Raw genomic sequence first — 23,216 nt, forward strand, 5'->3', positions numbered from 1 at the left:
CTCTAATGCCTTAATTTTAAGTTTCTACAATCACAGAGCAGCCATTCCCCATCAATTTACATCAAAGTAAAGTTTTATCACTATCAGGGCTGTCATTTGTGAAGAGTGGAATGGAGTCAATTAAAACTGAATTTTCCCACCTATCAAAAATATCACTTCCTTATTGCATTGTGGTTGAAATAGGTTAACTGTTTAGTTCTCAAACCAAATTTGGAAGACAGAAAATATCCTCAGGAATGGGGACAACACTTTTCAAAGGAGGAAAAATTCATCTCCTTCAGGGAAGCTCAGCATTCACATCAAAATTTAGTAATAGATGGGAAGGAAGGGAGAGTTTTTCTCCAGCAATAGCAGTGTCCTCGATTCCATGTATATGAAAATACAGATTAGTATTGTTTATATTAATGAAGGGTGTCAATAGCAACTGCAGCCATTGCTGTCTCTTTGGTGTGGTCACTGATGTTCTTATGCACTGCTGACTCCCTGCTGGTTCAGGCCTCAGTTTCCTAGGCAGCCCATTGCCATCATGAATGACCTGGGGCCACAATCTGATCTCTTGCTCAAAACCCTTCAAGACAAAACCTTCATCTGTCCACATTTCCTAGCACACAAGCTATGCTACCTGGTCTTCTGGTACTCACTTCTCCAGACCCTTTATCACCACAGCAAATTGACAGTAGTTTTCTCTGTTTCACTTCAAATGCTACCCAGCGATCCCACTCTTTTGGATGAGCAGCTCCCACACTGCCCAAACTCTGCCAAACTTTTCATTATGATGCCAGTAGGACAGGTTCCTGCAGGATGCTCCTCATGGCTCTGTGTGGCCTCTTGCATTTCCCCCTTCATGTTTATCTGAGAATATGTCCTCCAAATGCACTTAAAACATAGTTAAAGTGGAACGGTTAATAAAACAGCGTGTTTGTATTTTCACAATGCGTTGCTAAGAGATGTCACAACTAGAGACTGTTATCTAAGCAGTCAGACTGTTTACAAGACGAAAAGCAAATTGGTCGAGGTCTTTCTCCCAAGTACCCTAACCAGATACGACAAGAAATAACAGCGTCATTGTTTGCTTCCAGTACATGTACCTCCACAGTGTTGCTGTTATGTAGACATTAAAAAGTTTATCTCTGATGATATTTACTATTTCAGTTCCAACAATGTGGACTTGGTGAAATTTCTATCACGAAATTGCCATTGCTCTTGGTTACAGAAACTTACTTAAAGCCAATTAAAGTTTTGAACTCTTCTTTTCCAAAGGCAGGTCACTTCAAAAAGATATATTGACTTGCAACCTGAAACACAATGACCTGACGTCAGTACTCAGGCACTTTGTGTTCCAAAGCACTCTCTTTCGTGTTTAGGGACCTCATGATGTTATGCCAAGCCATAGACCAAACAGCAGATTTAAGATTTAAAAAAATAATAACATCAATTAATTTGGCAATTTTAACATACAAATCTACACACACAATCCGCTGTCCATAGCACAACAATAATCTTCTGATCTTTTGGACTAATTCCTAAAGGCAAAAGTTTTAGCTACAGATGAGAACAATGGAGAACACAGTTCAGAGGGATTAATGAAGTTATTGTTTGGTACAGATGTGAAATCTATGCAGAAGAACTTCATCACATGCCAAACTATCAATTTGTGATTTTTCTGTTTCACTGTCTCCATTGTTCTTTCCCTTCATCATACATAGTACTTTCTCATGTTCTCACCAGGTTTTTGTCTGAGCAGAGCAAGAGAGAGGGTGGAACACCCTCTGCCAGGAAACATTCAAGCTGTGTACTGTGTGCACAACTCTAGCCAGCTGGTGGCATATAAACATCTGAGGTCATATTCAGTCCATGCATTCAAATCTTTTCCATCTTGACTTTTTCTCCGTAGAGTTGCTCAGGTTGGAAAACACCCTTATAATCATCAAGTCCAACTGTAAACCTAACACTGACAAGTCCACCACTAAACCACGTCCCTACGTGCCACATCTACACATCTTTTAAATACCATTAGGGATGGTGAGTCCACCACTTCCCTGGGCAGCCTGTTCCAATGATTGACAAGGAAGGTGAAGAAATTCTTCCTAATATCCAATCTAAGCATCCCTTGGTACAACTTGAGGCCATTCCCTCTTGTCTTATCGCTTCTTACTTGAGAAAAGGGACCGACAGCCACCTCACTGCAACCTCCAAGCACAGAAAGTGTCGCAGAGAAAAATGGCTCAGAATTGTTTAAAAACAGCTGAAGATCAAAGCAGACTTTTGATTTATGAACGGCAGAAATCAGTAAACTGTGCATTCAGAATCAATAGAGAAATCACAATACTACATACTTAACACCACTTATTAGCAAACATCTATAGACTGATAACCCCTTATCTAATTAGCAGTGTCTAATAGCAATACAGACATACATTCAGTTGCATGTGGCTTTGGTGGGCACCCATCATATGAACGTTATCAATTTTGACAGTTTTGGGTGTCCCATTCACCTGTTATGTATATAAGCCCTCTTGCCTTAACAGCCATTATTATCCAGGCCATTTTATGGAGGGCAGACTGTAAGGACATCCCTATGTCTTTACGGTCCCTATGAAGTCCTAACTTCACAAGGTGTATTGTGTATTACACACCTTTCTCAGGGCACTACTAAGGTTAAGAATGCTGTTGTCAACCTCTAATACAGTCAGAAAGCATTTTCCATTACTTGCTTTCCAAAATAAGATCAGCTAACAGGAACTGATGTCAAAAGAAAATTACAATGAGATTTAATGCAGTAGATATAATTTTAGAAGTATGAATGCTTCTAAGAAGAATAACCATTGGAACAAGCTGCATACTTATGGTGCATCATCCATCTAGTCACATCAAGACAAGCTGCTATTCTTAGAAGATATGCCATAGGTCAAACATAAATTATGCAGGAAAATGATTTTTCTTGGCCTTTGTTACAGAAGTCAGATTAAAGGAGATTACTATACGTCTAAATTTTCCAAGCATGTGTGATTTTCTACCTGGAATTTATGTGAAATCCTACTTGGAATTAGAGGGTTTTGGCCTTTTTTCTAGAAGCCCCTACTGCACACATACAGAGGATGCATGCATGCTGCGCTGGCAACCTGTGCATGCATCATAAACCCAAAAGGCCTATTGAAGCCTGACTATGCAGGCCCAGGTCAGCAGTACTTTTTTATAGAATCCTTCCCAGTTGTGTTGTATTCTGTATGCACACATGTACTATAGAATGTAGATTTCTGCCTAGGAAATCCCAGCCACAGTCATGGAAACCCTTATCATAACAGCTATTCCCATCACAGGGTAATTGATATTTTTTAATTCAGTCCTAACCTTTAAACAGAAACTTTCCTGAGACTGCAAAAAGTGCTGCCAGCTATGGGTGAGGAAATAAAAGGAGATACTCTAAAAACTGGAGTCTTAAGGACAGCATGGCGTCATTTATATATGCATAAACCAAGGAAGTAACACTTAAAAGGTTAAAAAAAACAAAACCCAAAGACCAACAACCTTCCAGTCCCTTTCTCAATGGACCACATTTCTCTTAATACGTTTATTGATAAATCTTTAACCTGGCTTCTTTTCCTCTGGTTTGGCCCTATCAGGGAAGTGCAGCACTCTAAAGAATAGGTGAGGGTACTCAGCTCTGTTTCTTCAAAGCAGACATAGCTGTCTGACTGGGCTTCTTCTTTGCTTTCTGTGGGTTTTATTTATATTTTCAAGTTCATCATTCCAGCTGTGCCTGAAAGTGGAGGGGACAGTTTAGTCCCATTTAAGCCAAGTTCATGTGTGGTATCCGCTCCTACTTTCTCAAGATGGGAAGATAGCCAAGGGACATCCAATCAGTAGGAAAATGATCTTCAGGGATGCTCGAGGAAGGATCCGTCAAAGTAAAGAGCCAACACAGCTGGAAAAAATAGGAGAGAGCAAGACCCCACCAAAAGCCAGATGTTCAATGCACATTTTCCTATTTTTTTTTAAATTATAATATTTCAACAACAACAGAAAAATATGCTTTTTTCTTAAAATACAGACAGGAAAGGATACTGCTTGCAATTTTAATGTAACATGTTTTATTGTTCTAATTACTTTGAAATAAGTTTAGATAGAAAATGTTATCGATTGGAGAAGAAACATATGCTTCTTGGCCTGCCAATGCTCAATGCAGTCAGTATCAGATTTGTTTTCTTTCTGTGGATGCCTATTGGTTTTGGATTAGTTGCGTTGTAGAGTTAAATTTATATGAAAGGATTTAGCAGACAAAACAAAGACACTTTAGAAAAAAATGGTTTCATGCAGATTTTGATGGGAAAAGAGATATAAAATCATGGGGAAGGGTGTAGCTGAAGAATAAAAGTCTAAAGGGAATCTTTCACTGCAGAACTTAAAAGCTTGGTAAATCCAGTGCTGAACTAATGTACAAGGGACTGTGACTGAAGCAATGCCAAAAGGAAGAAGAAGGGAGGATCAGATATCAAAAAAGCTGGAGTTGTATTGAAGAAGTCAGTCTGGGGGTACAATAGTAGAAGAACTTGGAAATAGAGATGCTTTGTTAGGGCCAGATGTCTCCATGTCTCTGTACAGGTGTGACTAATATTCCCCCTGATACACAACAAACTTGAAGAGAAAAAGCACTCAACAAGGATTTGAGAGTTCAGCTCTTGGCTCTGTTACTGTCTTTTTCTGTGTGTACATCAAGTCCTGATTCTCCCTCTTTACGTCAGTCTCGGCTGTGAGGTCTCCTAGAAAGAGTGTCCCGTTGCGTTTACAGCTACTACACTATTTGTAATAATAAGCCATGTTTTCAGAAATTGAATATTTTCTTAACAGTTCTATTCAGCAAAACTTGATAAATTTTACAGTTTTTTTCAAGAAGCAGGCTCATAATGGCAAATGGGACCTGTTATAAAATAAGGTGGGTATTAGTGATGGCAAAATCATTATTTGATTAGTCAAAGGAGATAACACACAGAAATAGTCAAAACATGAAACTAGATCTGTTTATGAGGAAAATGGCTAAGTACAAGGTCTTCTGATGGTCATGCTATAGACCCCAAGGCTGATTTAGACCTTTATAGAGTCATGATTTATCACAGGAAACTCTAAACCTCCCTGATACAACCTGACAACTAGTCATAGTAATGTATTATCCTATTATCCTTGGTATTGAACTACATCTAGAGATTATTGAAAACCAAAAAAAAAAAAAAAGAAAAAGAAGAATGTGCTAAATAATTTTTATAATTGATTTTCACTATAAAAGTGGAGAACATACCTCACCTACACGGATATCATTAAGCTTCTTGTTATGAGAAATTAAGAGTGACAATAGTAACTGAGGTTTAGGGACAAAAGTGGTGGGGGAAAGCAAGAAACAGTTTTGAAAGCCAGGAAATGTAATCTGAAAGGAGGATCGTTTGAATACTGTCACCTCAGTTCTGTCACCTGAGGACAAGTTTGCTTAATCACAGAACGATCTGCTATTTTCATAAATGAAGAATCAGAATTTTTGCTAAAATCAGTCTGTGACACCTTCAAATTTTGTATCAACACAGACATGACAAACATCCCACCAAAAAATCTGATTGGGAATAAGAATCGTATATAGGACTAAAATCATATCAATTAGCACAAAATGCATCATTTGGAAAGAGTTGGCAATGAGAAAATATGTACAATTTTTTATCACTGGATGACAATGAGCTGGTGGAACACTGCTGTGGAATGCCAATGGATGAATGAAGGAACTATTTTAGGCATATTGAAACCAGTTTCAGTTTAAGTACAAGGTCATACAGAGTAGTAAAAGACTGGCAGAGAGAAAACTTTGGTTAGAAATCAGAAGAATTAAGTTAGAAAGTGGTTCCCAACACTTAGAAAATGGAATTTTTAATAATATAGTAAAGGAATTACAGTAAAACCAAAAAATGAAAAATTATATTCTATGTCATTTGCTTTTCAGATAGGATTTATTGCACTTATCAAATGGAATTGAGGATGGCAAGGACTAGAGAAGAGAACCAAATGTATCCCACCCCACATTATCTTCCACCTTCCTGTCACAGCTCTTTTTGTGCTCCAGGAAATGTTACTTTTATCTTCAAAGCTATCCAACTCTTAAATTATAATTGGCTTTCTTTCAAGATTTTTATAACCCTTTCCTCAAGCTATACAATTACCTCTCCCATTTGTCCACCTTGAGGTCTTCACAGTCCTCCTACTTTGGCTGAACATTTCCAGCTCTGACCTTTCCGCCTTTCAACCCCCTCACAAAGAAGAAAAAATTCTCAGACCTTCCCCTGAAGCCTGTTTTCTGGCTAAGGTCCTTTCTTTCTCCCCCAGCAACCTTCAGACTAAGTTCATATGTTCTTGAAGAATCACCCACCACTTAACACTTTTAATCTGTCCCAGGTGAGCTAGCTCCTCTAAAAAGCTTCTTTGAGCCAACAGAGGAGAGGGAAGCCTTTTTCAAAGCTTCTGGTCCTTAAGGTTTTTGCTTTTCTCAAACGCAACCTGCTTTTCTCGGAATAATTTCTTATTTCCCAAGACTGCAGTCTTTTCTTCAAAGAATCTACCAAAATAAGCAGCTTTGGGCCCTCCGGTGTCCTTCTGTAACACATGGAATGCAAATCATTAGTGTTGCAGACATACACTAACTTCAGAGAAACAGTATCACATTAAATCATTCATTTTACATTAATATTTGAGTACAATGGTCACTGAAGAATAGACCTTTTTTGTTTCAGCTTCTGAAAACAGAAGTTACAGGTATGAATGCTGTAAAATAAGTTAAATCACAAAAAATATTTTACCCCTTATCTCCCAGTTAACCCTTTTGGCAAACTCTAAGTGGCAATCCTACTGGAAAGACTGATATGGTTGTACTTAGAGTTTGGGGTTATAATTATTTTAATTAAGATCAGTTTTTGTAGTAACTGGAATTCTGTTTTATAGGTTAACACATAACTAAAACTGTAAGTTTAGAGAGTGCTTTGGTGTTTATACATACAGTAGGTTGTATACAGTATTACAAGAGTTCTGAGATTTTTCTGATCCATGTGTTCTCTCTTACCCTCAAAAAGTATTGTACATTGTGGGTATTGTGAGATCCCAGCCAAAAGATCAGGAAAAACTGAATCTCTGGTTGAAAAAAAGACTGAGGAAGCACAATGGCTCCTCTCCTGCCCCAAGGAATATACAGAGTCTCCTAGGACTGACTGCAGCTCTAACAGGGATGGAAAGTTTGCATAGGTCATGGTCTCATGTGCTCTGTACTGCACAGACTGTCTTGTAGATATTTATCAGAAGTCTTCAGCATCCTCTTGCATAGTCCAGCCCTTTAGTCAGGCATTTTACGAAACGAAGGCATACTCTATCTACAAGGACTAATTTTGGTTTCAGAATTAATGTTTCTGGCCATTCACACTAAACCTTGTTTCTGGAAAACCTCTCAATCCTGTTGGTGCTACTGCCTTTTCGTTACACATCTGTCACCAGAGCTGTGCTTTCATGTAGCACTGTTACTGCTTTGTGCTGTTTTTAAACTTCGCTTTTTAATCACAAGCAGCTGCTTTACCCAGTGAAAGGCTGATGATCCCCTAGAGTAAGAAAGAGGATAGAGAAGAGAAGAAAGAACAAGATAATAGCTTCAGCTCCACGCCAGTGTGCAGGGCATGACACAGGGACCTTTTGCTTCATCCCATGTAGGCTGGGATTTTGGGAAAATCATCTAATTTCTCTGTAGTTCAGTGCTCCTAGGCTCGAATAAAAGCATAATGATACCTATAATGATGCTAAATTCCCAAGTCTTGTTGGAGAAAAAGAAGTGTTGTATAAGAATTTATTGTATACAGTTGTAAAAACTGGAAAAACATTCATATTTCATTGGTACAATCCATGTCAAATCAAGCATCCTTACGCTACACTGTAAAAATATGGGACACATAAAGGACTTAATCTCTTGCTTTTGTAGCAGCTATAAGGCCTAGACCTGCTGTTTAAAGGAGAAAACAAATCTTCTCCTCAAGGGGACAGCATAAAAAGGGGATGAGGAAGAGAACGAATCAGTAGAGCCTTTAGTAAATGTGACAGCTTTACTAGAATAGTAAATAGTGGGTTAAAGACAGAAAAATAAAGGGTCTGTCCCACCCAGCATAATTGTTTCTAGAGTACCTGCCATTTTTCTTTACTGGAAGATATTAAATATGATAAATCTCTGCTGATAAATCACTCCTGTACAGGCTTTGAAATTTCAGGATTGCCTTATTTAAGCACTTGCAGTGTTAACTTTCACCAGACATCACTAAGAATTCATGGACTAGTCTCAAATATGGGGCTCATGGAAATTATTGTCAAATATAAGATCAAGATAATTCCATCAAACATGCCAACATCTCACAGACAGGCCTGATGGCGAGCTGTATTTGATCCTATGAGGACTTCTACAGTCCTAAGCTCTTTTAGAAAAAAAAAACAAAAACAAAAAACATTTAAAGAAGTGAATAACACTTCTAGAAGTGACCAGATGGTGATAAGCAGAGGTAGGTGGCTTTTCAAGGTTGCTGAGCATATTGTCATGAAAGCACAGCACAAGATATTGTATATCACAGCATGATATACCTATTTAGGTATGCCTCTGGTGTGGTTGTTTCAAATTAAAATGTCATTTATCTTATTAGCAAAGATGGTGAAAATAATTTATGCAATCAATATACATACCTGGGGTACTTGTATGTTACCTTTTTTAACAACCAGGGCAGTCCTAACACCTCCAACTACTGGTATAGTTCTGGAATCTCAGACTGGCTTTTCCAGAAAGCTGCTGTTCCTCACTCATTAGGGTATCACTTCTAAAATCTGATTTCCTTTTTTCTTTTTTTTTTAATAAAAAGAAAAAAGCCCAAAATAACACAAAACCCACACCAACAGATATTTAGTATATACTCACAAATCATATGTTCAGTTGAGCAGGCTCTGTAGGATTTCTGAGATGACTGACGGTCTCTCACTTTAGCATGACTAGCACTAAAGTTTCAGTAAACCACTATATTCACACACTATCATCCTAATAATTAGGTCAGCTGGCACTACGCACAAGTGATCACAAGATAGCTCCAAACAGATCTCAAACTGTACAGAGCTTTTTTACCAAAGAAAAATTTCAATGGTATCATTAAAGTGACAAAACATTTTAGTGTAGACAAGATAAATATTTTCATCCTTCTAAGGCTACTTCTAGTGGAAAGTAACATATGCGGGTAATGCAATATCTCCAGAGTTAAAATCCTCAGTCACTGAATGAAGTACATCCACATGGATTGGCTCACTCGTCCTGCTATATGATTCTCCCTTCCAGCACTGAAAGCTGTCGCTCACCATCCAGATCTGGCTCTCTTCAGTGCGATCACATAAATGTCGTCTGAATCATCACTTGAATGCCTGGAATCTCTGGCAAGAGCTGCTGGTGATTCTCTTAGAAACCTCTCCTGGGATGGATAAGTGACCGCAAATGATGAGAGAGAGGGCAAAGAGGTTTTTCTTTGAATACCAGTGCTTCCTGGTGCGTGTTTGAAGACATGCTAGTGTATTGCAAACAGAGCCTGCACTACTCTGCTAAAGTTTCTGCTTTAAGCAATAGGAAAAAAACCATCTGCTCAGGCAAACAGCAATTTCTTCCATAATCTAAACTCAGTAGCTCCAGTAATCTGTACAAGATCCAAAGTGCCTGCTACCTGCAGTTGGGCTGAGGTACAACTGAGCTGCAAGGAGTAACCCACAAAAATCCTGTCTGACAGAAAGGACCATCCCTGGGAAACTTTTTGGTCCTAAAGTTTATACTGCGCCGCATTCCCAGAGATGCCTTCACCTTGGTGAATAGCTTCTGCTCAGGAACATTTGGGTTACACAAACTCATCAGACTCCCAAATCTCTGCATTTTTCAGACTCCACAACCTGCCCATGAAGAAGCTCACCTTTGCACCAAGAAGTGTCAGGAAGTCCTATGCAATGTTCTACCATGCTGTCACATAGATGTGTTTTCTATTCTAGTGTGACAGCAGCAGTTCTTTCAGCTAAGAATGTAGAAAGCAACAGTCATTACTGGCTGCAAGAGCTCATTAGCTTTAGCTGCCAGCAGCAGCTCAGCTGTTGGGGAGGGGGGGGTCACCAAAATTTACCTTAAGAATTAGTCACTGTAGCTGGTGTTTGCCCTCTACTACCCTGGAGGAACTAAGGTCATCCAGATGTTTTTTTTTAATTTAAACATGTGGATGTAGGGAAAATTGTATGACCATGCATGAGCCAAAAAACAGCAAGACTTTCAAAAGCTGGAAAAACACCGTTCCAGAAAACGTAGGTCTTTGGTGTGCGACTATAAATTCCATCACCAAAGAGACACTCATGTAGTACTGCTAAGGTTAGTACATCCAAATCCCTTTATGAATCTGGATTTATATGCCTAAAATTTGTCAGGAACAATAAAACAGGCCAGTCCTCAGGCAATGGAAGAGAAGGCTGAGATTTCAACTTACTCTGTGCGAAAGACCCTCTCATCTTCACCAGAAGGGCAACTCTTTCAGGCAATCTGTGTTAACGACCAAAGTGTTTCACCATCCAAAGAAGAAGACCATAAGTGGATCATAATTAAGTAAAAATAATCATTTGCTCCACCAGATCAATTCAGAGGTTACCATATATCTCTTTAAACTGCAATTATCAATTTATAATGGAAAGGTAAATATGTTTAAGTCACCATATGGGAGTATTTCTTTCACAGAGGACACATTTTTGTAAGTATTTATTATGTAATAATAAAATATGACTATAGTAAAAGATACATGTAATAGAATACATACACATAACAATTTGAAATTGGTAATTTAAGCTACAAAATCTTCCTTGTTCTTTGTAACGCACGGACAAATTTTGAATAAAATTACTGATGAGGGAAGAAAGTTGTAGTGAGGGCTATTGTTGGCAGGTATTTGAACAGAGACTTCAGGATACGTTCATCCTGATTTCCCAAGTAGAGTTTTAGTGGGTCATAATAATGAGGTTTATTACTGCAGGATTCACTTGTGGACATGGGCTCTCAGATGCCCCAACTACAGCTGAGATTCTGATAGGGCTACATGCAAAAATCAAGCTTCAGAATGCTCCAAGTATAAAAGTGGGATTTTCTTCTGCGCTTTGTATTTATTTCCCCTACAACCTGCCCAGCCTTCCTGTACTGCATCCTCATTCACTCTCCTCTCTTGGCCTAGACTCACTTCAACTCCATCCCTGCCACCTTTACTTTCAGGTTTAAAAGGTGCAGGTATCATTTTCAGCTGCTGCTAGCATTGGATGTTACTTTTTCCCCACCCTTGTCTGTAATGGAATTTATACTTTCTGGGTTTGACCTTGGCTCTTGAGAAAACATCTGTCCCAACAGGAGTGCTGGTTTAGAAATAACCTAACATTGTTAACGTTGGTGTTCAGCTATGTAGCTCAGTGATGGCTGATCTGTAGATTCAGTAGCCCATGATACAATTACTAAAATAAAAGGGAAGAAATCTGTTATTCATACTTAAACCAGAAGCCAAAAGCATACTAAACGAACATCTCAGATCTGGGGGAGTGGAGGATAGAATTCATTAGGTATTCATTAAATCTGTTGTTAGATATTTTTTCATGCATTTGAAATCTAACTGCAAGTTCTTTTGAATTTTAATTTTTTTCTAAAACTGTGTGCAATTAGCCAGTCTTGATATAAAGCAAAGCAATGAACTGCACTGTGCTATGAAACATGCCAGTGATAATTGCACTCCAGTGTTCCCAAACCAAAGTTCCCCTTTCAAATGATTTCCTGAAGAAAACCAAAACAATAAAGTCTCATTTAAAAAGGGATGTAAAAAGCAGTGGTCACTTGAGTTTCTTTCTTATTTCCAATGTTTTCTCCAAAGGCAATTTCACAGAAGGGTCAACACACATTATAAAACATGAATGTGCAATCATGGAACCACAACTGTCTGTATCGTAGCTTAGACAGCATTAATCTCTCTATATGAGTCAGAACCAAGCAGTCCTGGAGGAGCACCAAGAACACAACCTTTAATCATGACCTAAGATCACTTTTCCCCTTTTTCCTTGATTTTTCTTCTTTCAATGAAAAATGCTGAAAAGAACTCCACACATAAGCAGAATTTTGGGAAAAGCTGACGTTAACAGCTTTCTTTTTTTGCTTGTGGTGCTTATTCTTCCACTATTAAAGGTAAAATAAATAAATAAATAATTTGACCTCACCTGGAGTATTGTGTGCAGTTCTGGTGTCCTCAACATAAAAAGGACATGGAACTGTTGGAACAAGTCCAGAGGAGGCCACGAGGATGATCAGGGGACTGGAGCACCTCCCATATGAAGATAGGCTGAGAAAGTTGGGGCTGTTCAGTCTGGAGAAGAGAAGGCTGCATGGAGACCCCATAGCAGCCTTCCAGTATCTGAAGGGGGCCTATAGGGATGCTGGGGAGGGACTCTTCATTAGAGACTGTAGTGACAGGACAAGGGGCAATGGGTTAAAACTTAAACAGGGGAAGTTTAGATTGGATATAACGAGGAAATTCTTTCCCGTTAGGGTGGTGAGGCACTGGGATGGGTTGCTCAGGAAGGTTGTGAATGCTCCATCCCTGGCAGTGTTCAAGACCAGGTTGGACGAGGCCTTGGGTGATATGGTTTAGTGTGAGGTGTCCCTGCCCATGGCAGGGGGGCTGGTACTAGATAATCTTAAGGTCCTTTCCAACCTTAACTATTCTATGATTCTATGATTATTAAATAAAGCATTTTTAAAACACTCTTACAAACTTGGACATCTTTAGTTATTCAAAACATAGAAATAATTCTCTTCACCAAGCAGAATATGCTTATTTGCTATTAATACATACCTAGGCTGAAGGAAGCAATTCTTGTCGTATTATTTTGCAACACATACAAAACCTCATGTAATATTTTTCCAGTTTCCAAACAATGATGTGTTCTGCTTTTTGTAAAATATTCTATGCCTACTTTTGGTTTTCTAGGGGTTTATGCTTAGCTTATGTTGTTTGGAAAAGGCAGCCTTATTAATTTACCATATTATTTCTCCACACGAAGCAGATGATTTTGAATGGCATCAGAAGAGTATTGTGCATGGACAGCAATGATCCACCTTAGTTTAAATTAAACCTTGAACAAAATTATTATCAAAGGAAAACAGAATCATACAAAATGATGTGATGCAAGAGATCAGGAAGATCATAGAGGCAGAGTTTATAGATAAAGGAAAATGCATTAGGTCAATATTTCTAGCTACCGAAAATGTGCATTTTTGATGCACAGACCATCAAGTCTGAATTGACAAAGGAATTTTTTTAATTAAAAAGCAATTTTCCTGAGATTAACTAAGCCTATATCAATCAGTCTAGGTTTAGGAGAGATGGGGTACTTGGTGTCTGTGGAGCAGAAGAAAGTATTAGCAAACACAGATTTAGAAGGCATTTTTCTCTTTTGAAGGAGATGAGATGGAGAACCAGAGCTCTTTGCAACAGAGAATGTTACAATTTGATAGGGTCAGGAAAAATAATATACAATAGAGCCTGTACCTTGTGAAGTCCAACACTTTAACTATTTTTACTATAGTTAAGAAATCTAGCCTGGAAATTTATCTTTCAGTTTGTTTTATAGGATCTCCTGTGAAAATAATGATATCAGAGACAGGATAGATGTTTTAAAGAAATATTTCCCACTTTTATATGAGCATTTCTAGGCTTTATCTGATAGTCTGGGTGACATCATTCTGGGGCACTTTGGTTGCTCATTTTTAGCCATGTGGTTTGCCTATGGCTACTGGATGGCCCGGACAAAATACAACACATTCAAAAAAGTACAAATATAGTACACACAGGTTTTGGTAGTTCTATTGTCCTGGCTGTTCATGGTGATGTCTGTGGAGGTGTCTTGGAAATGGACACATTATTTCTAGATCTATTCCATGTAGACATTTAATCTATGGATGGTTGCTGCTGATGCCCAGTCTACGTGACTCCAAAGCCCTACTCACTGCAATTCCCTATTACAGAATTCATAATATGATGATACATCTTTAGGAAGAATCTTTCAGTTAAAGTAGGGTACTTGGGTTTTTTATGTTATGCGTTGAAAGAAAAGAAATCAACTTTTCCATGTACCATTATATACCTGTGTCATAGTTACAGGACTAATTAATAACGACATACAATAAATAACAGATCTATGTGCTTGCAAGCATATAGTTTCCAGTTTAGGGACCCCCTCTTTGTTATCACTGTTCTTCCCAAAGGTTAAATACCTTGCAATAGAAATCATTGGTAACACTGCACCTGGCTGATGGTAGAACTGCTGCAGTGCACTTTCCTACTTGATAATGTGCAGCTCCCCTGAGCACCTTTGGTGAGTTTGGAGACATGTTAGTAAGATTAATTTTGCTCAGGTAATTTGGACCCTTATTGGTGAGCTGTTGTGTTATAGCAAAGCATGTAATGTGTGTGATCAAACTCACATATATAATGTAGACAGAAATGTCCAAATTTGTGCACTTTCTATAAAACATAGTTTTGTCCACCAGCCAACACCCAAATAATGGAAGAATAAAGTGTAATAGAGATGAATGTGCATGCAGTAACTTGAAAGTGTTATTAGGCTTTTTCCTTCTGAAGTGATTAGCCAATAGTCAGGTCATTACACGTAATTTAGTACTAGTCATAATTATGGTTAGCCACAGCAACTAAAATATTTTCCTCTCAATATTTTGAACCAAAGACATAATATTCTCTGCTCCTACCTTATTAAGATAATTTTTGTCCAGAAAGTTGAGTATGCAAATAAGTAAGGAATACAAGGTCCAAATGGTTGCAGAATGCTAAATTATCATGGGGCAGATTGGGAAATTATCACAGTCAAGGAACATCTACCTCCTGAAGAACATAAGGTGTGATGTAAAGAGGATTTGGTCTGAAATGCCTAAGGGTAGAATGGACAAAAGCTTCACTCATATTGTACGTAATTAAAAATCAAGAGTAATCTAAAAATTTTGCCTCCAAAATTTCATGGGCATTTAACATACACAGCACAAAACCCCACATCCACAGAGAACTCTTTCTGCTGTGAAGACAGATTTTTCTCACATTTTATAGGTAGCAGTCCCACTCAAGTACCCTGACATCTCAACAACATATTCTTTTGGGGTTCAGAAATCACTGTGTCTCTCTCCCCAAAAAAGTCTATTAACCCCTGGGGTGAAAGCAAGCTTGAAGAAAGGCAAATACCATTCCTTCTCTTGAAGATGTGCCTGTGCAAAGAAGTGAATGGATCCTTTGGCCAGGAATATGACTCTTTTCTAATTAATTATCAAAATGCACTTCACTGAAGGATGGGATATTTAGGTTTGCGTAGGCTCTGCCTGATAAAGTCACAGACATTATTCAACAGACCTTGGAGTAATGACAGTGAGCATTGGAGTGAACTATGGATATTACCATGAATTCCATGTGCAGAGGAAGCCAGGAATCTCAGGGCCACAAGTGCTCATTTGTGGAGCACTATATTGAAGAGGAAGGGGGACAGATGGATTGAGGAGGCTCTGCCATCAAAAGGAGTAGTTGAAGAAACTGGACAGGGAGCAAACCTGTCACAGAGAGGGCTAAAGGCCAGATATTATTATTGATTAAAACTGGTCTTCTTGACATGAAGGATGGTCTGAAACAAAGGGCAGTAAAGTTCTGTATGCTGTCATCACAGTTATTTCACAAAGTGTGATTAACAAGTTATGGCTATGTTTTTATATGTAATGTACAGTTTGCTTTGAAAAAAATACTACTTTGGATTTTAATATTGCTCCACCTACCAGAGAGGTTGACCTCACAAAAAATAGACAAGTGAGTTAGGTTGTAGACAAGGGAGTACTCCGTAGCCAAAGGGACCTTGCATTTCCAGTACTGGAGGCAGGACACACAACACTTCAGCTCTTCCTGACTGAAATGGCAATGAAGAAATGAACAAGGAGGAGGAAAGAAATTCTGAATCTGAAGAGATCCCCAAACATGATGGTTAAAAGGAGCCATGGGATCCAAGGTGACATCATCTTCCAGGAAAGCAAAGGTGAAGGAGCTTGTTGGGAGTAGCTCCTCACCTAGAAAGCAAAACAAATAATGTATACATCTTAACAGCTTTTCAGCTGTATACCACAGAGACTTCGCAGCTAATCTCAGTGTTAGGGTGTGTAGGGTACATCATTTTCTCTTCTTTTATTTTTATTTCTCCCAAGATATTTGCAGCAATGTAATTTCTATTTGAATTAGTAAATACATTCCCTGTTTCATTTTACTGGAGGTTGCTCTGGATTAAGGGTGATTTTATGGTAACAGGGAAGTTGGTATAATGGAAATTCCTCACAGCTAGTCAGGAAAAATCCTTGGCAGGATGTAAGGGACAAAACATACTAAACAGAAAAGGGCAAAACATATCAAACATATCAAAGGGCAAAACATATCAAACAGAAATGGAAAACCTAAGGGTGAATTGGGAATTTTGGAATTAAATAGACAAATTCAGTGAATCTTATTCTAGTAGAAATTAGGTGAAATTAAGTGGGAATATCAGCAATGTTAAATGCAATTAGATAATTAATTAAAATTAATTATTATAATAACTATTAATAAATATAGAGATAAAAACAGCTCTGCTTCTTTTGCTTGCAAGTGACTCTTTCTGTTTTCTGCCTACCTTTCTTTTCCCACTTGTGTATTTCTTTCATTTGTGACTGAAGAATTTGGGACAGAAGCCATCTTCTAAATTCTCACTGAAAACCCTGGGGTATGTCAGAGGAATGTAAAAATGAATAGTACACCAAATTTAATAAAAATGATTGTTCCCTCTGTAGAAACAACATTAAAAAGGAATTTCAATTATAAAAGAGAAGAAATTATTTTATACTGATTCCTTAAGTGTCAAGACACAAACTGCTTTTTCTTTCAATAAAGCCATAAATTGTGTTCATTTACTTGAGAAGTAACTAGCTCTGGATTCACCTTAAGGATGTCCCTCTTATAAGAGTACACTTGGGAAGCCTAGAAATAAGATCACAAATTTCCTGTGATTGTGTTTTCTGTCTAAGAGACGAAAAGGGTGGATGAGATTGCAGTGGTCCCCATACCGTATCCTTCCAGAAATGTGAAGGGTGTTAAAGTGAGGGGCCAGGTTTACTGCCCCATCCAGTATTGGAGTCTTGCATCTGACATGTTTTCTGGATCCCAAATGAGACTTGAACTGGCTAGGAAGTTTTGTAAAGGAGGGAATAGAAGTAGCATAATTTGGCCAACGTAACTGTGATCTTTCTGTAATCATGTTCTAAATTACATTTTTATGTGCACTAAAAGACATAATGGAATTACTGATCCATTACATCAACTGGGTAACTTTTTCAACCCTACGTTATCCATTCAAGATAAAAAAACAGCTGCTAAAAATTATGAAAAAACACCACTTTATTGGAAAAAAAAAGAATAAAAAATTGAATCCTAGAGAACAAGAGAACAAAACCCAGACATTTAAAGCAACAAACCCTAACATCAGCTCCTCCACCACCTCACTCTCACACTGGCAGTCGCCAGGGCATTAGAGGCTGGTTGCAGAATGGTGGCTCTCCAGTTTACTGAAAGAGTTTTATTTTACATGTCAGGCAAGCACTAGCCATTAACACACCCCAAAACATCAGGTTACTTTCTTCTGATGACTAACTCAGTGACAAAGGTTCTGACTTTCTTTTCAATGCTCAGTAAGTTTTCAGATCTACAAAACAAAAGGACATCATCAGTAAGTTTCCAAGTTTACCTGAAAATTCATTGTGGAAGGGATCCCAATAGGCCACCTGGTCCATTCCTTTCCTGTATTAATTGCATCAGATATCTCTCTGGCTTTCCTGACATGCTTGTCTGAACTAACTTAAAAATCCCTTCATGATGGAAACTCCACTATCTCTTTAGGCAAGTTATCTCAGTTTTATTATCTTTAACTCAGAAGTCTGATTTTTCTTTTCTCTGCATACTTTAAAATGTTTGGATGCTCCCCCACAATCAGGCTTAACAACCTGGTTTTTCTCCATTTCCCTCATAAATTATGTTCTTTAGATCCTTAATGACTCTGGATTGCTCAGATTATTAAAATGAGAAGCCTCAAACTGAGCACAATGATCCAGCGAAGACTTTACCAGTGCTGAGCACAGCAGAAAGATTACTTCATGTGTCTACAGGCTGTTCATGCTGTTTGTATATCCCAATTTAGTGCAATAGCAGGATTTTTTTTTAACGTGAAGAATATATAAAGAAAGAAGAAAATATGTGACATTCTATAGCTTTTATTGAAAAAACACCAGGTAAGGAGATGTTCCCATCAGCTATTTATGCAATTCATAATTTCAACTTAAACATACTGTGTGGGAATGGTCCCTCATTTTTTGATTTTTGGTTTTCTTGGATCATTGTAGCATCATGTCCTCTGCAGATAAATCTCTATTCCATCATTTATGCCATTAATAACAATTTCAAACAGAAATTGACCCAAGACAGATTTCTGCAGATACTGCTTCATAACAACTTTACATCCTAATAATGAACAATTTGTAATATTTTCAATGGTGCAGTTTTATAACCAGTTTGGCATCCATCCTACAGCTGTTTCACAAAGAGCATGTTTTAACTTAACTTTTGAAAAACTCGGAAATTTTCTGTCTCTTCCTCCTCTGTTATTTTACTTTTTGTTTTTTTCCTGACCAAGTTTCTGGGGTTTGTATGCTTCTGTTATGTTATTGAGGTCAACAAAGAGCTCATGATTTAACCAAACTGGTCACATAATATGCTTCCGATCCTCTCTCCACTTTGGGATGATTTGTGTTTATGTTCTTTACTTGGGGTATTGCTGCCAATAATAGGAAAAAATTAACAGTCTCTTAGTTGCTTCTAGTTAACCGTTTTTTGTCTAATCCCAGTTTCTTTTATAAATGCAGCCTGCCATCCTGAGGCTCTCTTCATCCTGCCTCGTTATGGCAGATCCAGTTAGCTATTATTATCTTTTCATATCCTTTGCCATATATATTTATGCCAGGGTTAGGAAGGGAACTTTCAGCCTGTTGATATCCCCTTTTCCATCTCTCATTTCTTGAGAAAGCATTACAATCATCTTTTTTTTTTACCAAGCAGTTAAGTATTTAGTTCTCCTTCCCGCTTTGAAAAGAATGGTTTCAGGATACAAAATGCATGCTGCTGATATCTGGTATTAGCCTGGAACACACTACAAATCATCAAAGGCAAGCACAAACCTCAACAACATTTTTAGTTGTTTCCTGCTTCTAAATCTGGGACACTGTAACAGGCTTGCTAATAATTTGGTTTCCAATGATCCAGTGACACAGGCTAAGTGCAGACACTCACCACCTTCCAGGATGCACACAGCCCAGAAACCTTTGGATGACCCACACAGTGGAAGAACCAAACCACAGCAATAAGCTGCCTGAACCAACCCCAAATCAGTATCCCCCTTTTCCTCAAGGAGCTTCTGAACTGATCAGGAATAGGGTGTTGTCCTGCTCCATTAAAGGGTAGAGATGGAACCTTCTTTCTGTGGCAAGCTGACACTTGAAATGCGTGCAGAAATGGGTGCAAGATCAAGACCTAGAAAGTATGGAGAGAAATAGATAAGGATATAATATTGTACTACCAAACTCTGTGAGTCACTGATATACTGTTTAGAAAAGAGAAAACCTACAGGGCTTATTAGGAATTGGAAGGTGTATTTCTAGCTGTAGATTATAAACAGGTTCTATTAAAATTTATGAAAATATGTAAGTAAATAAATACAGAAATTTGAAAGTTTTCTTATTTATGATAAAGAAAATGGCATTGACAGCACATTTCAGTTGGACTCAAGAAAAAAATAGGACACTTGTATCCTCAGAAAGGGCCCAAAGCACATAAAATGTCCAACCTCCCTCTTTTCTGTGCTTTAACGGCTTTTAAACATTCGACCAGTTCCCACAGTCTTCGGTTTCCTCCTTCAGGACTCTCCCACAAGAAATGTCATTGTTATAGCCATTGCACATGAGCTCACTGACACCAGTTATTCATCAGTCAGTCCATCAGACCGATATGTTTTAAGGAAACTTTTCAGCATTACAGTGATATGTTGTTTCAGACAACCTTAAGACAAATTATTACAGGGATATGCTTTTAAAACTGTTGAGGGAAACCACCTAAATCCTACCTAAGCATTCAGCCCTCTAAATCGCTACCTATGTGTTGCTAAAATTGTTTGAATCTTCTTAAATAAGGACTGCTGTACAATCCCCAACACGTGCATGTTTTACAGAGCTTGCAAGCAGATAACGCACGTTTTGTATCACTAAAAATACTGTAGGTATAATATCACTGATTTTAAGATGACATACATTTTTAGACTAAATAGGTTTGTTTTATTTAAGTCTTCCTTTCAATGTATTACCAGCAATGTTGTAGAACTGCCTTTCCTGGATAATAAAGCCTCTTCTGGTCAAGAAATGCTAAAGTGCCTCTTACTTTATTTAAGTGTTACTTACAAGGCAAGCTGTGAAACCACAGAATTTGGGAGTTAGTTTTTCATCACCATCATCTTCTGCATTCCTAAGTGTCTTAACCAAGGCACAGCCTGCTCATACTTGCCCATTGATACTCTGTATACTGAGCATTCTAAAAGCTATTAGTGTACCTTGCCTATAAGAAGCACAGAAAGCAATTAAATATGAAATTTGACATAATTCCTCCAATTTCCATGAGTTAAACTACTGTACTGAAGTATTTCCCCATGTTGACTTTTAATAATAGTAGTTAAAATGGTGAATTTTCTCTTCCCTTTTCCCCCAGTAGTTAATGAAAACCCACTTCCCAGATAGAAAGAGTGCAGCATTTGCACAGTTAAACTGCAGCTGTTTCTCATATGAGTGAGCTCCCAAGATGTTATGAGGGATTTGAACCCTGGGAGGAGTCAGGCACAGAAGGAGAAAGCTCTGTCTCAAGTTATTTCCTGTCTTTCCAGTTATTAGAAAATGCTATAAAAATTATAAGAAACTTTTCATTAATGTTTCTTTATGTTGTTCTTTATGTGTTCTGTCCTGTTTTTTTTTTTTATTTCAAGAATTTTAAATAAATGTGGGTTTTTTTGTGTTTTTTAAAAAGAGAGCAGAAAATGACACACAAGTATGTTAACGAATAATTTTGTTCACCATATAAATGACATGCACTTTATAAAATGAGAGACTTTTCAAACAGTATGCAGCCATTGCCATCTATCTGCAACAGAACAGAACTAGGAAAAAACAAATTAGATGACTTCTCCCTATTTCCACTGCTTTAGTATTTTAAGTGCAATTTCCTAAGACAAAAAGGCTGATGTTATCACACTCCCTATCTGTCTCTCCTCAATTTTGAACCCATTGCCAATTTCAAATAAATTTAATGGAAAAGGGGAGTCTTCAAAGGTAACTAAGTCCCCCTAGACTGAGCTGAAGAGTACAGTGAAAGAAACTGAAATACATATATATCAAATTTGTGATAAGCTTTACCACTGTTAGATTTCACTTTTCCTTTAGTTGAACACAGGGAGGAAGCTGTAAATCTGTGCTCAGAGGAGTAAGAAATAGCCAGAAGTAGAAATGTGAAGCACAGCCCTTGTTCCCTGTGTTACAAGGAGGAAGGGAAAGGCATCAGGCGGAGAAGGCAGAGAGATGGGATGAGAGTCGTCCCTCTTGGTTTATACTCATTTGCCAGCATGGGAAGGGCTCATTCCTGAGTGACATATCCTATAGCTCTGAAACTTAGTTGAGCTCTAACTTCAAGCAATCAAGAGTGATTTCCCTTTTACAGAGCATCACATATAATAGTTGGCTTTGTGAAGTGAAATTTTACTGCAAAAGAAGTGTCATTGTAGAAACTAATGATGGAAAAAGCTTTTTCTCCCCCTCCTTCCTCTCCCACCCCAGTCAGTTAAAGTTCTGCAATGAACACTTAGCACTGCTTTGCTGTGTGCTTGTAAGAGGACAGAAAAAATGAGTCCCCAGCATTTCCATTTAGTATGCTAAGGGCCAGTATGGCCAGTAATAGCACCCACCCTGGCTTCACAAGTTTTGCACTCTGTTATCAGCTGTCTTTCTTCCTTTGTCTTCCATTTAATTATGCCAAATGCCTCAATATAGCCCAAGGAATTACTTGGGGAAAACAAGTGCTAATGATGCCAGAATCAGCTTTGGTTGTGGCTTTTGGGTTTCTTTGTTTGTTTGGTATTTAATATAAAGCATAGATCACAGGTGGGAAGGCTGATAGCTGGCTGTCTGCCCCCAGAGGGCACTGATATTCAGAACATCTCAGAATAGCTCTGTTGAGGTGTATATTGTCTCAGTGCTTGCTAATGTATTGGAGATGCCTTCAGTTTGACACCTACAACCTCCTCGGCATTTATCTTGTATGTAAGCCCCAATAACATCAGTAGAAGAATTCTTTCACCAGCCTAAGAGTGGAACCAAATCAGATCTGTGTATTCAAGCTGCCTCTAACTCTCCTCGCTCAGCAGTTAGTGTCTTTTTAATAAAGAAATTCAGCACAAAACTCATCTCTAATAAGGCAGACTGGTACTAACTGGATGTTTCTGCCTTATGCCAGCATTAAAAGCCCAAAATGAGCTCTTTTTTTGTCAGCTATTTCAGAGGTCTGAACAAAAAGCAACACATAATAGCAAGAAAGGGGGAAAATAAAAGAAAACCCAAGCCAAACAGTGTATTTTAGATAGTGCTTAAGACAGGGAGTGAGTGGCAAAGTGGAAGAAAATTGATATTCTGAGGGAAGGGGACAATGCATGATGGGAGCACCAAGTCAAAGGAGGATCTATTTGGAAGGACAAAGGTTTCCAGGATGCAAAGCTGAAGGACATCAGAGTGCTGGGCAATCTCTGTCATTCCTACCAACAGCAGAAAGTATCTTTGGAAGAAAAAAATAAAGTGGAAGCAATGAGAGAAGGATTGAAAATGTTCCAGTGAATTTGTAAGCCATTTGCATGAAGTTTGTTGCTGCCACACTCTCCCAGAGACAGTTTCCACCTCAGGGACTCCTCAGTGCTTATGCCAGCACATGCAG

This window comes from Pezoporus occidentalis, unplaced genomic scaffold (assembly GCF_034315485.1).
Source record: "Pezoporus occidentalis ecotype Australia unplaced genomic scaffold, CSIRO_AGI_Poc_V1 ctg3, whole genome shotgun sequence".
Classification (NCBI taxonomy): Eukaryota; Metazoa; Chordata; class Aves; order Psittaciformes; family Psittacidae; genus Pezoporus; species Pezoporus occidentalis.